Below are 16644 nucleotides of genomic sequence, written 5' to 3' on the forward strand. Positions count from 1 at the left end.
TGTTTCTAGCTCCAACAGTAATATATAATGCTTGTGTTTCTAGCTCCAACAGTACAGTAATATATAATGCTTGTGTTTCTAGCTCCAACAGTAATATATAATACTTGTGTTTCTTGCTCCAACAGTACAGTAATATATAATGCTTGTGTTTCTAGCTCCAACAGTAATATATAATGCTTGTGTTTCTAGCTCCAACAGTACAGTAATATATAATGCTTGTGTTTCTAGCTCCAACAGTAATATATAATGCTTGTGTTTCTAGCTCCAACAGTAATATATAATGCTTGTGTTTCTAGCTCCAACAGTACAGTAATATATAATGCTTGTGTTTCTAGCTCCAACAGTAATATATAATGCTTGTGTTTCAAGCTCCAACAGTAATATATAATGCTTGTGTTTCTAGCTCCAACAGTACAGTAATACATAATGCTTGTGTTTCTAGCTCCAACAGTACAGTAATATATAATGCTTGTGTTTCTAGCTCCAACAGTACAGTAATATATAATGCTTGTGTTTCTAGCTCCAACAGTACAGTAATGTATAATGCTTGTGTTTCTAGCTCCAACAGTACAGTAATATATAATGCTTGTGTTTATAGCTCCAACAGTAATACATAATGCTTGTGTTTCTAGCTCCAACAGTAATATATAATGCTTGTGTTTCTAGCTCCAAAAGTACAGTAATATATAATGCTTGTGTTTCTAGCTCCAACAGTACAGTAATAAATAATGCTTGTGTTTCTAGCTCCAACAGTAATATATAATGCTTGTGTTTCTAGCTCCAACAGTACAGTAATATATAATGCTTGTGTTTCTAGCTCCAACAGTAATATATAATGCTTGTGTTTCTAGCTCCAACAGTACAGTAATAAATAATGCTTGTGTTTCTAGCTCCAACAGTACAGTAATATATAATGCTTGTGTTTCTAGCTCCAACAGTACAGTAATATATAATGCTTGTGTTTCTAGCTCCAAAAGTACAGTAATAAATAATGCTTGTGTTTCTAGCTCCAACAGTAATATATAATGCTTGTGTTTCTAGCTCCAACAGTACAGTAATATATAATGCTTGTGTTTCTAGCTCCAACAGTCAGTAATATATAATGCTTGTGTTTCTGGCTCCAACAGTACAGTAATATGTAATGCTTGTGTTTCTAGCTCCAACAGTACAGTAATATATAATGCTTGTGTTTCTAGCTCCAACAGTCAGTAATATATAATGCTTGTGTTTCTAGCTCCAACAGTAATATATAATGCTTGTGTTTCTAGCTCCAACAGTACAGTAATATATAATGCTTGTGTTTCTAGCTCCAACAGTACAGTAATATATAATGCTTGTGTTTCTAGCTCCAACAGTAATATATAATGCTTGTGTTTCTAGCTCCAACAGTACAGTAATATATAATGCTTGTGTTTCTAGCTCCAACAGTACAGTAATATATAATGCTTGTGTTTCTAGCTCCAACAGTACAGTAATATATAATGCTTGTGTTTCTAGCTCCAACAGTCAGTAATATATAATGCTTGTGTTTCTAGCTCCAACAGTACAGTAATATATAATGCTTGTGTTTCTAGCTCCAACAGTAATATCTAATGCTTGTGTTTCTAGCTCCAACAGTACAGTAATATCTAATGCTTGTGTTTCTAGCTCCAACAGTACAGTAATATATAATGCTTGTGTTTCTAGCTCCAACAGTACAGTAATATGTAATGCTTGTGTTTCTAGCTCCAACAGTACAGTAATATATAATGCTTGTGTTTCTAGCTCCAACAGTCAGTAATATATAATGCTTGTGTTTCTAGCTCCAACAGTAATATATAATGCTTGTGTTTCTAGCTCCAACAGTACAGTAATATATAATGCTTGTGTTTCTAGCTCCAACAGTACAGTAATATATAATGCTTGTGTTTCTAGCTCCAACAGTACAGTAATATATAATGCTTGTGTTTCTAGCTCCAACAGTCAGTAATATATAATGCTTGTGTTTCTAGCTCCAACAGTACAGTAATATATAATGCTTGTGTTTCTAGCTCCAACAGTAATATATAATGCTTGTGTTTCTAGCTCCAACAGTACAGTAATAAATAATGCTTGTGTTTCTAGCTCCAACAGTAATATATAATGCTTGTGTTTCTAGCTCCAACAGTACAGTAATATATAATGCTTGTGTTTCTAGCTCCAACAGTAATATATAATGCTTGTGTTTCTAGCTCCAACAGTACAGTAATATATAATGCTTGTGTTTCTAGCTCCAACAGTACAGTAATATATAATGCTTGTGTTTCTAGCTCCAACAGTACAGTAATATATAATGCTTGTGTTTCTAGCTCCAACAGTCAGTAATATATAATGCTTGTGTTTCTAGCTCCAACAGTACAGTAATATATAATGCTTGTGTTTCTAGCTCCAACAGTAATATCTAATGCTTGTGTTTCTAGCTCCAACAGTACAGTAATATCTAATGCTTGTGTTTCTAGCTCCAACAGTACAGTAATATATAATGCTTGTGTTTCTAGCTCCAACAGTACAGTAATATGTAATGCTTGTGTTTCTAGCTCCAACAGTACAGTAATATATAATGCTTGTGTTTCTAGCTCCAACAGTCAGTAATATATAATGCTTGTGTTTCTAGCTCCAACAGTAATATATAATGCTTGTGTTTCTAGCTCCAACAGTACAGTAATATATAATGCTTGTGTTTCTAGCTCCAACAGTACAGTAATATATAATGCTTGTGTTTCTAGCTCCAACAGTAATATATAATGCTTGTGTTTCTAGCTCCAACAGTCAGTAATATATAATGCTTGTGTTTCTAGCTCCAACAGTACAGTAATATATAATGCTTGTGTTTCTAGCTCCAACAGTAATATCTAATGCTTGTGTTTCTAGCTCCAACAGTCAGTAATATATAATGCTTGTGTTTCTAGCTCCAACAGTAATATCTAATGCTTGTGTTTCTAGCTCCAACAGTACAGTAATATATAATGCTTGTGTTTCTAGCTCCAACAGTACAGTAATATGTAATGCTTGTGTTTCTAGCTCCAACAGTACAGTAATATATAATGCTTGTGTTTCTAGCTCCAACAGTCAGTAATATATAATGCTTGTGTTTCTAGCTCCAACAGTACAGTAATATATAATGCTTGTGTTTCTAGCTCCAACAGTACAGTAATAAATAATGCTTGTGTTTCTAGCTCCAACAGTAATATATAATGCTTGTGTTTCTAGCTCCAACAGTACAGTAATATATAATGCTTGTGTTTCTAGCTCCAACAGTAACATATACTCCTTGTGTTTCTAGCTCCAACAGTACAGTAATATATAATGCTTGTGTTTCTAGCTCCAACAGTACAGTAATATATAATGCTTGTGTTTCTAGCTCCAACAGTACAGTAATATATAATGCTTGTGTTTCTAGCTCCAACAGTCAGTAATATATAATGCTTGTGTTTCTAGCTCCAACAGTACAGTAATATATAATGCTTGTGTTTCTAGCTCCAACAGTAATATCTAATGCTTGTGTTTCTAGCTCCAACAGTACAGTAATATCTAATGCTTGTGTTTCTAGCTCCAACAGTACAGTAATATATAATGCTTGTGTTTCTAGCTCCAACAGTACAGTAATATGTAATGCTTGTGTTTCTAGCTCCAACAGTACAGTAATATATAATGCTTGTGTTTCTAGCTCCAACAGTCAGTAATATATAATGCTTGTGTTTCTAGCTCCAACAGTAATATATAATGCTTGTGTTTCTAGCTCCAACAGTACAGTAATATATAATGCTTGTGTTTCTAGCTCCAACAGTACAGTAATATATAATGCTTGTGTTTCTAGCTCCAACAGTCAGTAATATATAATGCTTGTGTTTCTAGCTCCAACAGTCAGTAATATATAATGCTTGTGTTTCTAGCTCCAACAGTAATATCTAATGCTTGTGTTTCTAGCTCCAACAGTACAGTAATATATAATGCTTGTGTTTCTAGCTCCAACAGTACAGTAATATATAATGCTTGTGTTTCTAGCTCCAACAGTCAGTAATATATAATGCTTGTGTTTCTAGCTCCAACAGTCAGTAATATATAATGCTTGTGTTTCTAGCTCCAACAGTAATATCTAATGCTTGTGTTTCTAGCTCCAACAGTACAGTAATATATAATGCTTGTGTTTCTAGCTCCAACAGTAATATATAATGCTTGTGTTTCTAGCTCCAACAGTACAGTAATATATAATGCTTGCATTTCTAGCTCCAACAGTAGAGTAATATATAATGCTTGTGTTTCTAGCTCCAACAGTAATATATAATGCTTGTGTTTCTAGCTCCAACAGTAATATATAATGCTTGTGTTTCTAGCTCCAACAGTACAGTAATATATAATGCTTGTGTTTCTAGCTCCAACAGTAATATATAATGCTTGTGTTTCAAGCTCCAACAGTAATATATAATGCTTGTGTTTCTAGCTCCAACAGTACAGTAATACATAATGCTTGTGTTTCTAGCTCCAACAGTACAGTAATATATAATGCTTGTGTTTCTAGCTCCAACAGTACAGTAATATATAATGCTTGTGTTTCTAGCTCCAACAGTACAGTAATATATAATGCTTGTGTTTCTAGCTCCAACAGTACAGTAATATATAATGCTTGTGTTTATAGCTCCAACAGTAATACATAATGCTTGTGTTTCTAGCTCCAACAGTAATATATAATGCTTGTGTTTCTAGCTCCAACAGTAATATATAATGCTTGTGTTTCTAGTTCCAACAGTACAGTAATATATAATGCTTGTGTTTCTAGCTCCAACAGTAATATATAATGCTTGTGTTTCTAGCTCCAACAGTACAGTAATAAATAATGCTTGTGTTTCTAGCTCCAACAGTACAGTAATATATAATGCTTGTGTTTCTAGCTCCAACAGTACAGTAATATATAATGCTTGTGTTTCTAGCTCCAACAGTACAGTAATAAATAATGCTTGTGTTTCTAGCTCCAACAGTAATATATAATGCTTGTGTTTCTAGCTCCAACAGTACAGTAATATATAATGCTTGTGTTTCTAGCTCCAACAGTCAGTAATATATAATGCTTGTGTTTCTAGCTCCAACAGTACAGTAATATATAATGCTTGTGTTTCTGGCTCCAACAGTACAGTAATATGTAATGCTTGTGTTTCTAGCTCCAACAGTACAGTAATATATAATGCTTGTGTTTCTAGCTCCAACAGTCAGTAATATATAATGCTTGTGTTTCTAGCTCCAACAGTAATATATAATGCTTGTGTTTCTAGCTCCAACAGTACAGTAATATATAATGCTTGTGTTTCTAGCTCCAACAGTAATATATAATGCTTGTGTTTCTAGCTCCAACAGTACAGTAATATATAATGCTTGTGTTTCTAGCTCCAACAGTACAGTAATATATAATGCTTGTGTTTCTAGCTCCAACAGTACAGTAATATATAATGCTTGTGTTTCTAGCTCCAACAGTCAGTAATATATAATGCTTGTGTTTCTAGCTCCAACAGTACAGTAATATATAATGCTTGTGTTTCTAGCTCCAACAGTAATATCTAATGCTTGTGTTTCTAGCTCCAACAGTACAGTAATATCTAATGCTTGTGTTTCTAGCTCCAACAGTACAGTAATATATAATGCTTGTGTTTCTAGCTCCAACAGTACAGTAATATGTAATGCTTGTGTTTCTAGCTCCAACAGTACAGTAATATATAATGCTTGTGTTTCTAGCTCCAACAGTCAGTAATATATAATGCTTGTGTTTCTAGCTCCAACAGTAATATATAATGCTTGTGTTTCTAGCTCCAACAGTACAGTAATATATAATGCTTGTGTTTCTAGCTCCAACAGTACAGTAATATATAATGCTTGTGTTTCTAGCTCCAACAGTCAGTAATATATAATGCTTGTGTTTCTAGCTCCAACAGTCAGTAATATATAATGCTTGTGTTTCTAGCTCCAACAGTAATATCTAATGCTTAGTTTCTAGCTCCAACAGTCAGTAATATATAATGCTTGTGTTTCTAGCTCCAACAGTAATATATAATGCTTGTGTTTCTAGCTCCAACAGTACAGTAATATCTAACGCTTGTGTTTCTAGCTCCAACAGTAATATATAATGCTTGTGTTTCTAGCTCCAACAGTACAGTAATATATAATGCTTGTGTTTCTAGCTCCAACAGTAATATATAATGCTTGTGTTTCTAGCTCCAACAGTAATATATAATGCTTGTGTTTCAAGCTCCAACAGTAATATATAATGCTTGTGTTTCTAGCTCCAACAGTACAGTAATACATAATGCTTGTGTTTCTAGCTCCAACAGTACAGTAATATATAATGCTTGTGTTTCTAGCTCCAACAGTACAGTAATATATAATGCTTGTGTTTCTAGCTCCAACAGTACAGTAATACATAATGCTTGTGTTTCTAGCTCCAACAGTAATATATAATGCTTGTGTTTCTAGCTCCAACAGTACAGTAATATATAATGCTTGTGTTTCTAGCTCCAACAGTACAGTAATAAATAATGCTTGTGTTTCTAGCTCCAACAGTACAGTAATATATAATGCTTGTGTTTCTAGCTCCAACAGTACAGTAATACATAATGCTTGTGTTTCTAGCTCCAACAGTAATATATAATGCTTGTGTTTCTAGCTCCAACAGTACAGTAATATATAATGCTTGTGTTTCTAGCTCCAACAGTAATATATAATGCTTGTGTTTCTAGCTCCAACAGTACAGTAATATATAATGCTTGTGTTTCTAGCTCCAACAGTACAGTAATAAATAATGCTTGTGTTTCTAGCTCCAACAGTACAGTAATATATAATGCTTGTGTTTCTAGCTCCAACAGTCAGTAATATATAATGCTTGTGTTTCTAGCTCCAACAGAACAGTAATACATAATGCTTGTGTTTCTAGCTCCAACAGTCAGTAATATATAATGCTTGTGTTTCTAGCTCCAACAGTACAGTAATATGTAATGCTTGTTTTTCTAGCTCCAACAGTCAGTAATATATAATGCTTGTGTTTCTAGCTCCAACAGTACAGTAATATGTAATGCTTGTGTTTCTAGCTCCAACAGTACAGTAATATATAATGCTTGTGTTTCTAGCTCCAACAGTCAGTAATATATAATGCTTGTGTTTCTAGCTCCGACAGTCAGTAATAAATAATGTTTGTGTTTCTAGCTCCAACAGTCAGTAATATATAATGCTTGTGTTTCTAGCTCCAACAGTCAGTAATAAATAATGCTTGTGTTTCTAGCTCCAACAGTCAGTAATATATAATGCTTGTGTTTCTAGCTCCAACAGTCAGTAATAAATAATGCTTGTGTTTCTAGCTCCAACAGTCAGTAATATATAATGCTTGTGTTTCTAGCTCCAACAGTCAGTAATATATAATGCTTGTGTTTCTAGCTCCAACAGTAATATCTAATGCTTGTGTTTCTAGCTCCAACAGTACAGTAATATATAATGCTTGTGTTCCTAGCTCCAACAGTAAAGTAATATATAATGCTTGTGTTTCTAGCTCCAACAGTACAGTAATAAATAATGCTTGTGTTTCTAGCTCCAACAGTAATATATAATGCTTGTGTTTCTAGCTCCAACAGTCAGTAATAAATAATGCTTGTGTTTCTAGCTCCAACAGTCAGTAATATATAATGCTTGTGTTTCTAGCTCCAACAGTCAGTAATATATAATGCTTGTGTTTCTAGCTCCAACAGTAATATCTAATGCTTGTGTTTCTAGCTCCAACAGTACAGTAATATATAATGCTTGTGTTCCTAGCTCCAACAGTACAGTAATATATAATGCTTGTGTTTCTAGCTCCAACAGTACAGTAATATATAATGCTTGTGTTTCTAGCTCCAACAGTACAGTAATATATAATGCTTGTGTTTCTAGCTCCAACAGTACAGTAATAAATAATGCTTGTGTTTCTAGCTCCAACAGTAATATATAATGCTTGTGTTTCTAGCTCCAACAGTACAGTAATATATAATGCTTGTGTTTCTAGCTCCAACAGTACAGGAATATATAATGCTTGTGTTTCTAGCTCCAACAGTAATATATAATGCTTGTGTTTCTAGCTCCAACAGTAATATATAATGCTTGTGTTTCTAGCTCCAACAGTACAGTAATATATAATGCTTGTGTTTCTAGCTCCAACAATACAGTAATATATAATGCTTGTGTTTCTAGCTCCAACAGTACAGTAATAAATAATGCTTGTGTTTCTAGCTCCAACAGTAATATATAATGCTTGTGTTTCTAGCTCCAACAGTAATATATAATGCTTGTGTTTCTAGCTCCAACAGTAATATATAATGCTTGTGTTTCTAGCTCCAACAGTAATATATAATGCTTGTGTTTCTAGCTCCAACAGTCAGTAATATATAATGCTTGTGTTTCTAGCTCCAACAGTAATATCTAATGCTTGTGTTTCTAGCTCCAACAGTAATATCTAATGCTTGTGTTCCTAGCTCCAACAGTACAGTAATATATAATGCTTGTGTTTCTAGCTCCAACAGTACAGTAATATATAATGCTTGTGTTTCTAGCTCCAACAGTACAGTAATATATAATGCTTGTGTTCCTAGCTCCAACAGTACAGTAATATATAATGCTTGTGTTTCTAGCTCCAACAGTACAGTAATAAATAATGCTTGTGTTTCTAGCTCCAACAGTAATATATAATGCTTGTGTTTCTAGCTCCAACAGTCAGTAATAAATAATGCTTGTGTTTCTAGCTCCAACAGTCAGTAATATATAATGCTTGTGTTCTAGCTCCAACAGTCAGTAATATATAATGCTTGTGTTTCTAGCTCCAACAGTAATATCTAATGCTTGTGTTTCTAGCTCCAACAGTACAGTAATATATAATGCTTGTGTTCCTAGCTCCAACAGTAATATATAATGCTTGTGTTTCTAGCTCCAACAGTACAGTAATATATAATGCTTGTGTTTCTAGCTCCAACAGTACAGTAATATATAATGCTTGTGTTTCTAGCTCCAACAGTACAGTAATATATAATGCTTGTGTTTCTAGCTCCAACAGTACAGTAATATATAATGCTTGTGTTTCTAGCTCCAACAGTACAGTAATATATAATGCTTGTGTTTCTAGCTCCAACAGTACAGTAATAAATAATGCTTGTGTTTCTAGCTCCAACAGTAATATATAATGCTTGTGTTTCTAGCTCCAACAGTACAGTAATATATAATGCTTGTGTTTCTAGTTCCAACAGTACAGTAATACATAATGCTTGTGTTTCTAGCTCCAACAGTACAGTAATATATAATGCTTGTGTTTCTAGCTCCAACAGTAATATCTAATGCTTGTGTTTCTAGCTCCAACAGTACAGTAATATATAATGCTTGTGTTCCTAGCTCCAACAGTACAGTAATATATAATGCTTGTGTTTCTAGCTCCAACAGTACAGTAATATATAATGCTTGTGTTTCTAGCTCCAACAGTACAGTAATATATAATGCTTGTGTTTCTAGCTCCAACAGTACAGTAATAAATAATGCTTGTGTTTCTAGCTCCAACAGTAATATATAATGCTTGTGTTTCTAGCTCCAACAGTACAGTAATATATAATGCTTGTGTTTCTAGCTCCAACAGTACAGTAATACATAATGCTTGTGTTTCTAGCTCCAACAGTACAGTAATATATAATGCTTGTGTTTCTAGCTCCAACAGTACAGTAATATATAATGCTTGTGTTTCTAGCTCCAACAGTACAGGAATATATAATGCTTGTGTTTCTAGCTCCAACAGTAATATATAATGCTTGTGTTTCTAGCTCCAACAGTAATATATAATGCTTGTGTTTCTAGCTCCAACAGTACAGTAATATATAATGCTTGTGTTTCTAGCTCCAACAATACAGTAATATATAATGCTTGTGTTTCTAGCTCCAACAGTACAGTAATAAATAATGCTTGTGTTTCTAGCTCCAACAGTAATATATAATGCTTGTGTTTCTAGCTCCAACAGTAATATATAATGCTTGTGTTTCTAGCTCCAACAGTCAGTAATATATAATGCTTGTGTTTCTAGCTCCAACAGTAATATCTAATGCTTGTGTTTCTAGCTCCAACAGTAATATCTAATGCTTGTGTTCCTAGCTCCAACAGTACAGTAATATATAATGCTTGTGTTTCTAGCTCCAACAGTACAGTAATATATAATGCTTGTGTTTCTAGCTCCAACAGTACAGTAATATATAATGCTTGTGTTCCTAGCTCCAACAGTACAGTAATATATAATGCTTGTGTTTCTAGCTCCAACAGTACAGTAATAAATAATGCTTGTGTTTCTAGCTCCAACAGTAATATATAATGCTTGTGTTTCTAGCTCCAACAGTCAGTAATAAATAATGCTTGTGTTTCTAGCTCCAACAGTCAGTAATATATAATGCTTGTGTTCTAGCTCCAACAGTCAGTAATATATAATGCTTGTGTTTCTAGCTCCAACAGTAATATCTAATGCTTGTGTTTCTAGCTCCAACAGTACAGTAATATATAATGCTTGTGTTCCTAGCTCCAACAGTACAGTAATATATAATGCTTGTGTTTCTAGCTCCAACAGTACAGTAATATATAATGCTTGTGTTTCTAGCTCCAACAGTACAGTAATATATAATGCTTGTGTTTCTAGCTCCAACAGTACAGTAATAAATAATGCTTGTGTTTCTAGCTCCAACAGTAATATATAATGCTTGTGTTTCTAGCTCCAACAGTACAGTAATATATAATGCTTGTGTTTCTAGTTCCAACAGTACAGTAATACATAATGCTTGTGTTTCTAGCTCCAACAGTACAGTAATATATAATGCTTGTGTTTCTAGCTCCAACAGTACAGTAATATATAATGCTTGTGTTTCTAGCTCCAACAGTAATATATAATGCTTGTGTTTCTAGCTCCAACAGTAATATATAATGCTTGTGTTTCTAGCTCCAACAGTACAGTAATATATAATGCTTGTGTTTCTAGCTCCAACAGTACAGTAATAAATAATGCTTGTGTTTCTAGCGCCAACAGTAATATATAATGCTTGTGTTTCTAGCTCCAACAGTACAGTAATATATAATGCTTGTGTTTCTAGCTCCAACAGTAATATATAATGCTTGTGTTTCTAGCTCCAACAGTAATATATAATGCTTGTGTTTCTAGCTCCAACAGTAATATCTAATGCTTGTGTTTCTAGCTCCAACAGTAATATCTAATGCTTGTGTTCCTAGCTCCAACAGTACAGTAATATATAATGCTTGTGTTTCTAGCTCCAACAGTACAGTAATATATAATGCTTGTGTTTCTAGCTCCAACAGTACAGTAATATATAATGCTTGTGTTCCTAGCTCCAACAGTACAGTAATATATAATGCTTGTGTTTCTAGCTCCAACAGTACAGTAATAAATAATGCTTGTGTTTCTAGCTCCAACAGTAATATATAATGCTTGTGTTTCTAGCTCCAACAGTCAGTAATAAATAATGCTTGTGTTTCTAGCTCCAACAGTCAGTAATATATAATGCTTGTGTTCTAGCTACAACAGTCAGTAATATATAATGCTTGTGTTTCTAGCTCCAACAGTAATATCTAATGCTTGTGTTTCTAGCTCCAACAGTACAGTAATATATAATGCTTGTGTTCCTAGCTCCAACAGTACAGTAATATATAATGCTTGTGTTTCTAGCTCCAACAGTACAGTAATATATAATGCTTGTGTTTCTAGCTCCAACAGTACAGTAATATATAATGCTTGTGTTTCTAGCTCCAACAGTACAGTAATAAATAATGCTTGTGTTTCTAGCTCCAACAGTAATATATAATGCTTGTGTTTCTAGCTCCAACAGTACAGTAATATATAATGCTTGTGTTTCTAGTTCCAACAGTACAGTAATACATAATGCTTGTGTTTCTAGCTCCAACAGTACAGTAATATATAATGCTTGTGTTTCTAGCTCCAACAGTACAGTAATATATAATGCTTGTGTTTCTAGCTCCAACAGTACAGTAATAAATAATGCTTGTGTTTCTAGCTCCAACAGTAATATATAATGCTTGTGTTTCTAGCTCCAACAGTACAGTAATATATAATGCTTGTGTTTCTAGTTCCAACAGTACAGTAATACATAATGCTTGTGTTTCTAGCTCCAACAGTACAGTAATATATAATGCTTGTGTTTCTAGCTCCAACAGTACAGTAATATATAATGCTTGTGTTTCTAGCTCCAACAGTAATATATAATGCTTGTGTTTCTAGCTCCAACAGTAATATATAATGCTTGTGTTTCTAGCTCCAACAGTACAGTAATATATAATGCTTGTGTTTCTAGCTCCAACAGTACAGTAATAAATAATGCTTGTGTTTCTAGCGCCAACAGTAATATATAATGCTTGTGTTTCTAGCTCCAACAGTACAGTAATATATAATGCTTGTGTTTCTAGCTCCAACAGTAATATATAATGCTTGTGTTTCTAGCTCCAACAGTAATATATAATGCTTGTGTTTCTAGCTCCAACAGTCAGTAATATATAATGCTTGTGTTTCTAGCTCCAACAGTAATATCTAATGCTTGTGTTTCTAGCTCCAACAGTAATATCTAATGCTTGTGTTCCTAGCTCCAACAGTACAGTAATATATAATGCTTGTGTTTCTAGCTCCAACAGTACAGTAATATATAATGCTTGTGTTTCTAGCTCCAACAGTACAGTAATATATAATGCTTGTGTTCCTAGCTCCAACAGTACAGTAATATATAATGCTTGTGTTTCTAGCTCCAACAGTACAGTAATAAATAATGCTTGTGTTTCTAGCTCCAACAGTAATATATAATGCTTGTGTTTCTAGCTCCAACAGTCAGTAATAAATAATGCTTGTGTTTCTAGCTCCAACAGTCAGTAATATATAATGCTTGTGTTCTAGCTCCAACAGTCAGTAATATATAATGCTTGTGTTTCTAGCTCCAACAGTAATATCTAATGCTTGTGTTTCTAGCTCCAACAGTACAGTAATATATAATGCTTGTGTTCCTAGCTCCAACAGTACAGTAATATATAATGCTTGTGTTTCTAGCTCCAACAGTACAGTAATATATAATGCTTGTGTTTCTAGCTCCAACAGTACAGTAATATATAATGCTTGTGTTTCTAGCTCCAACAGTACAGTAATAAATAATGCTTGTGTTTCTAGCTCCAACAGTAATATATAATGCTTGTGTTTCTAGCTCCAACAGTACAGTAATATATAATGCTTGTGTTTCTAGTTCCAACAGTACAGTAATACATAATGCTTGTGTTTCTAGCTCCAACAGTACAGTAATATATAATGCTTGTGTTTCTAGCTCCAACAGTACAGTAATATATAATGCTTGTGTTTCTAGCTCCAACAGTAATATATAATGCTTGTGTTTCTAGCTCCAACAGTAATATATAATGCTTGTGTTTCTAGCTCCAACAGTACAGTAATATATAATGCTTGTGTTTCTAGCTCCAACAGTACAGTAATAAATAATGCTTGTGTTTCTAGCGCCAACAGTAATATATAATGCTTGTGTTTCTAGCTCCAACAGTACAGTAATATATAATGCTTGTGTTTCTAGCTCCAACAGTAATAAATAATGCTTGTGTTTCTAGCTCCAACAGTAATAAATAATGCTTGTGTTTCTAGCTCCAACAGTCAATAATACATAATGCTTGTGTTTCTAGCTCCAACAGTACAGTAGTAAATAATGCTTGTGTTTCTAGCTCCAACAGTAATATATAATGCTTGTGTTTCTAGCTCCAACAGTCAGTAATACATAATGCTTGTGTTTCTAGCTCCAACAGTACAGTAATATGTAATGCTTGTGTTTCTAGCTCCAACAGTACAGTAATAAATAATGCTTGTGTTACTAGTTCCAACAGTCAGTAATAAATAATGCTTGTGTTTCTAGCTCCAACAGTAAAGTAATATATAATGCTTGTGTTTCTAGCTCCAACAGTACAGCAATATATAATGCTTGTGTATCTAGCTCCAACAGTACAGTAATATATAATGCTTGTGTTTCTGGCTCCAACAGTCAGTAATACCTAATGCTTGTGTTTCTAGCTCCATCAGTACAGTAATACCTAATGCTTGTGTTTCTAGCTCCAACAGTAATATATAATGCTTGTGTTTCTAGCTCCAACAGTACAGTAATATATAATGCTTGTGTTTCTAGCTCCAACAGTACAGTAATATATAATGCTTGTGTTTCTAGCTCCAACAGTACAGTAATATATAATGCTTGTGTTTCTAGCTCCAACAGTACAGTAATATATAATGCTTGTGTTTCTAGCTCCAACAGTACAGTAATATATAATGCTTGTGTTTCTAGCTCCAACAGTAATATATAATGCTTGTGTTTCTAGCTCCAACAGTCAGTAATATCTAATGCTTGTGTTTCTAGCTCCAACAGTACAGTAATATATAATGCTTGTGTTTCTAGCTCCAACAGTCAGTAATATATAATGCTTGTGTTTCTAGCTCCAACAGTAATATATAATGCTTGTGTTTCTAGCTCCAACAGTACAGTAATATATAATGCTTGTGTTTCTAGCTCCAACAGTAATATATAATACTTGTGTTTCTAGCTCCAATAGTACAGTAATATATAATGCTTGTGTTTCTAGCTCCAACAGTAATATATAATGCTTGTGTTTCTAGCTCCAACAGTACAGTAATATATAATGCTTGCATTTCTAGCTCCAACAGTAGAGTAATATATAATGCTTGTGTTTCTAGCTCCAACAGTAATATATAATGCTTGTGTTTCTAGCTCCAACAGTAATATATAATGCTTGTGTTTCTAGCTCCAACAGTACAGTAATACATAATGCTTGTGTTTCTAGCTCCAACAGTAATATATAATGCTTGTGTTTCTAGCTCCAACAGTAATTTATAATGCTTGTGTTTCTAGCTCCAACAGTAATATATAATGCTTGTGTTTCTAGCTCCAACAGTACAGTAATATATAATGCTTGTGTTTCTAGCTCCAACAGTAATATATAATGCTTGTGTTTCTAGCTCCAACAGTCAGTAATACATAATGCTTGTTTTTCTAGCTCCAACAGTCAGTAATAAATAATGCTTGTGTTTCTAGCTCCAACAGTCAGTAATAAATAATGCTTGTGTTTCTAGCTCCAACAGTACAGTAATATATAATGCTTGTGTTTCTAGCTCCAACAGTACAGTAATATATAATGCTTGTGTTTCTAGCTCCTACAGTCAGTAATTTCTAATGCTTGTGTTTCTAGCTCCAACAGTCAGTAATATATAATGCTTGTGTTTCTAGCTCCAACAGTCAGTAATATATAATGCTTGTGTTTCTTGCTCCAACAGTACAGTAAAATATAATGCTTGTGTTTCTAGCTCCAACAGTCAGTAATATATAATGCTTGTGTTTCTAGCTCCAACAGTAAAGTAATATATAATGCTTGTGTTACTAGCCTCCCCCCAGTACCCTGAACTATAGTCACTGTTACTAGTCTCCCCCCAGTACCCTGAACTATAGTCACTGTTACTAGTCTCCACCCAGTACCCTGAACTATAGTCACTGTTACTAGTCTCCCCCCAGTACCCTGAACTATAGTCACTGTTACTAGTCTCCCCCCAGTACCCTGAACTATAGTCACTGTTACTAGTCCCCCCCAGTACCCTGAACTATTGTCACTGTTACTAGTCCGCCCCAGTACCCTGAACTATAGTCACTGTTAGTAGCCTCCCCCAGTACCCTGAACTATAGTCACTGTTACTAGCCTCCACCCAGAACCCTGAACTATAGTCACAGTTACTAGCCTCCACCCAGAACCCTGAACTATAGTCACTGTTACTAGCCTCCCCCAGTACCCTGAAATATAGTCACTGTTACTAGCCTCCACCCAGTACCCTGAACTATAGTCACTGTTACTAGTCTCCCCCCAGTACCGTGAACTATAGTCACTGTTACTAGTCTCCACCCAGTACCCTGCCCTGAACTATAGTCACTGTTACTAGCCTCCCCCAGTACCCTGAACTATAGTCACTGTTACTAGTCTCCCCCCAGTACCCTGAACTATAGTCACTATTACTAGCCTCCACCCATTACCCTGAACTATAGTCACTGTTACTAGTCTCCCCCCAGTACCCTGTCCTGAACTATAGTCACTGTTACTAGTCCCCCCCCAGTACCCTGAACTATAGTCACTGTTACTAGTCTCCACCCAGTACCCTGCCCTGAACTATAGTCACTGTTACTAGCCTCCCCCAGTACCCTGAACTATAGTCACTGTTACTAGTCCCCCCCAGTACCCTGAACTATAGTCACTGTTACTAGTCTCCCCCCAGTACCCTGAACTATAGTCACTGTTACTAGTCTCCCCCCAGTACCCTGAACTATAGTCACTGTTACTAGTCTCCACCTAGTACCCTGTCCTGAACTTTAGTCACTGTTACTAGTCTCCCCCCAGTACCCTAAACTATAGTCACTGTTACTAGTCTCCCCCCAGTACCCTGAACTATAGTCACTGTTACTAGCCTCCCCCCAGTACCCTGAACTATAGTCACTGTTACTAGCCTCCCCCAGTACCCTGAACTATAGTCACTGTTAGTAGCCTCCC

At 34.7% G+C, this 16644-nt stretch overlaps 1 protein-coding gene across 1 annotated transcript in view; it reads right to left on the bottom strand.

The window, feature by feature from the left end:
* LOC129865975 (sodium/hydrogen exchanger 9B2-like) overlaps nt 1-16644 on the bottom strand; it is a 117475-nt gene that overhangs the window by 36838 nt on the left and 63993 nt on the right. The gene's annotated exons all lie outside the window — the stretch shown is intronic.

This window comes from Salvelinus fontinalis, chromosome 11 (assembly GCF_029448725.1).
Source record: "Salvelinus fontinalis isolate EN_2023a chromosome 11, ASM2944872v1, whole genome shotgun sequence".
Taxonomy (NCBI): Eukaryota; Metazoa; Chordata; class Actinopteri; order Salmoniformes; family Salmonidae; genus Salvelinus; species Salvelinus fontinalis.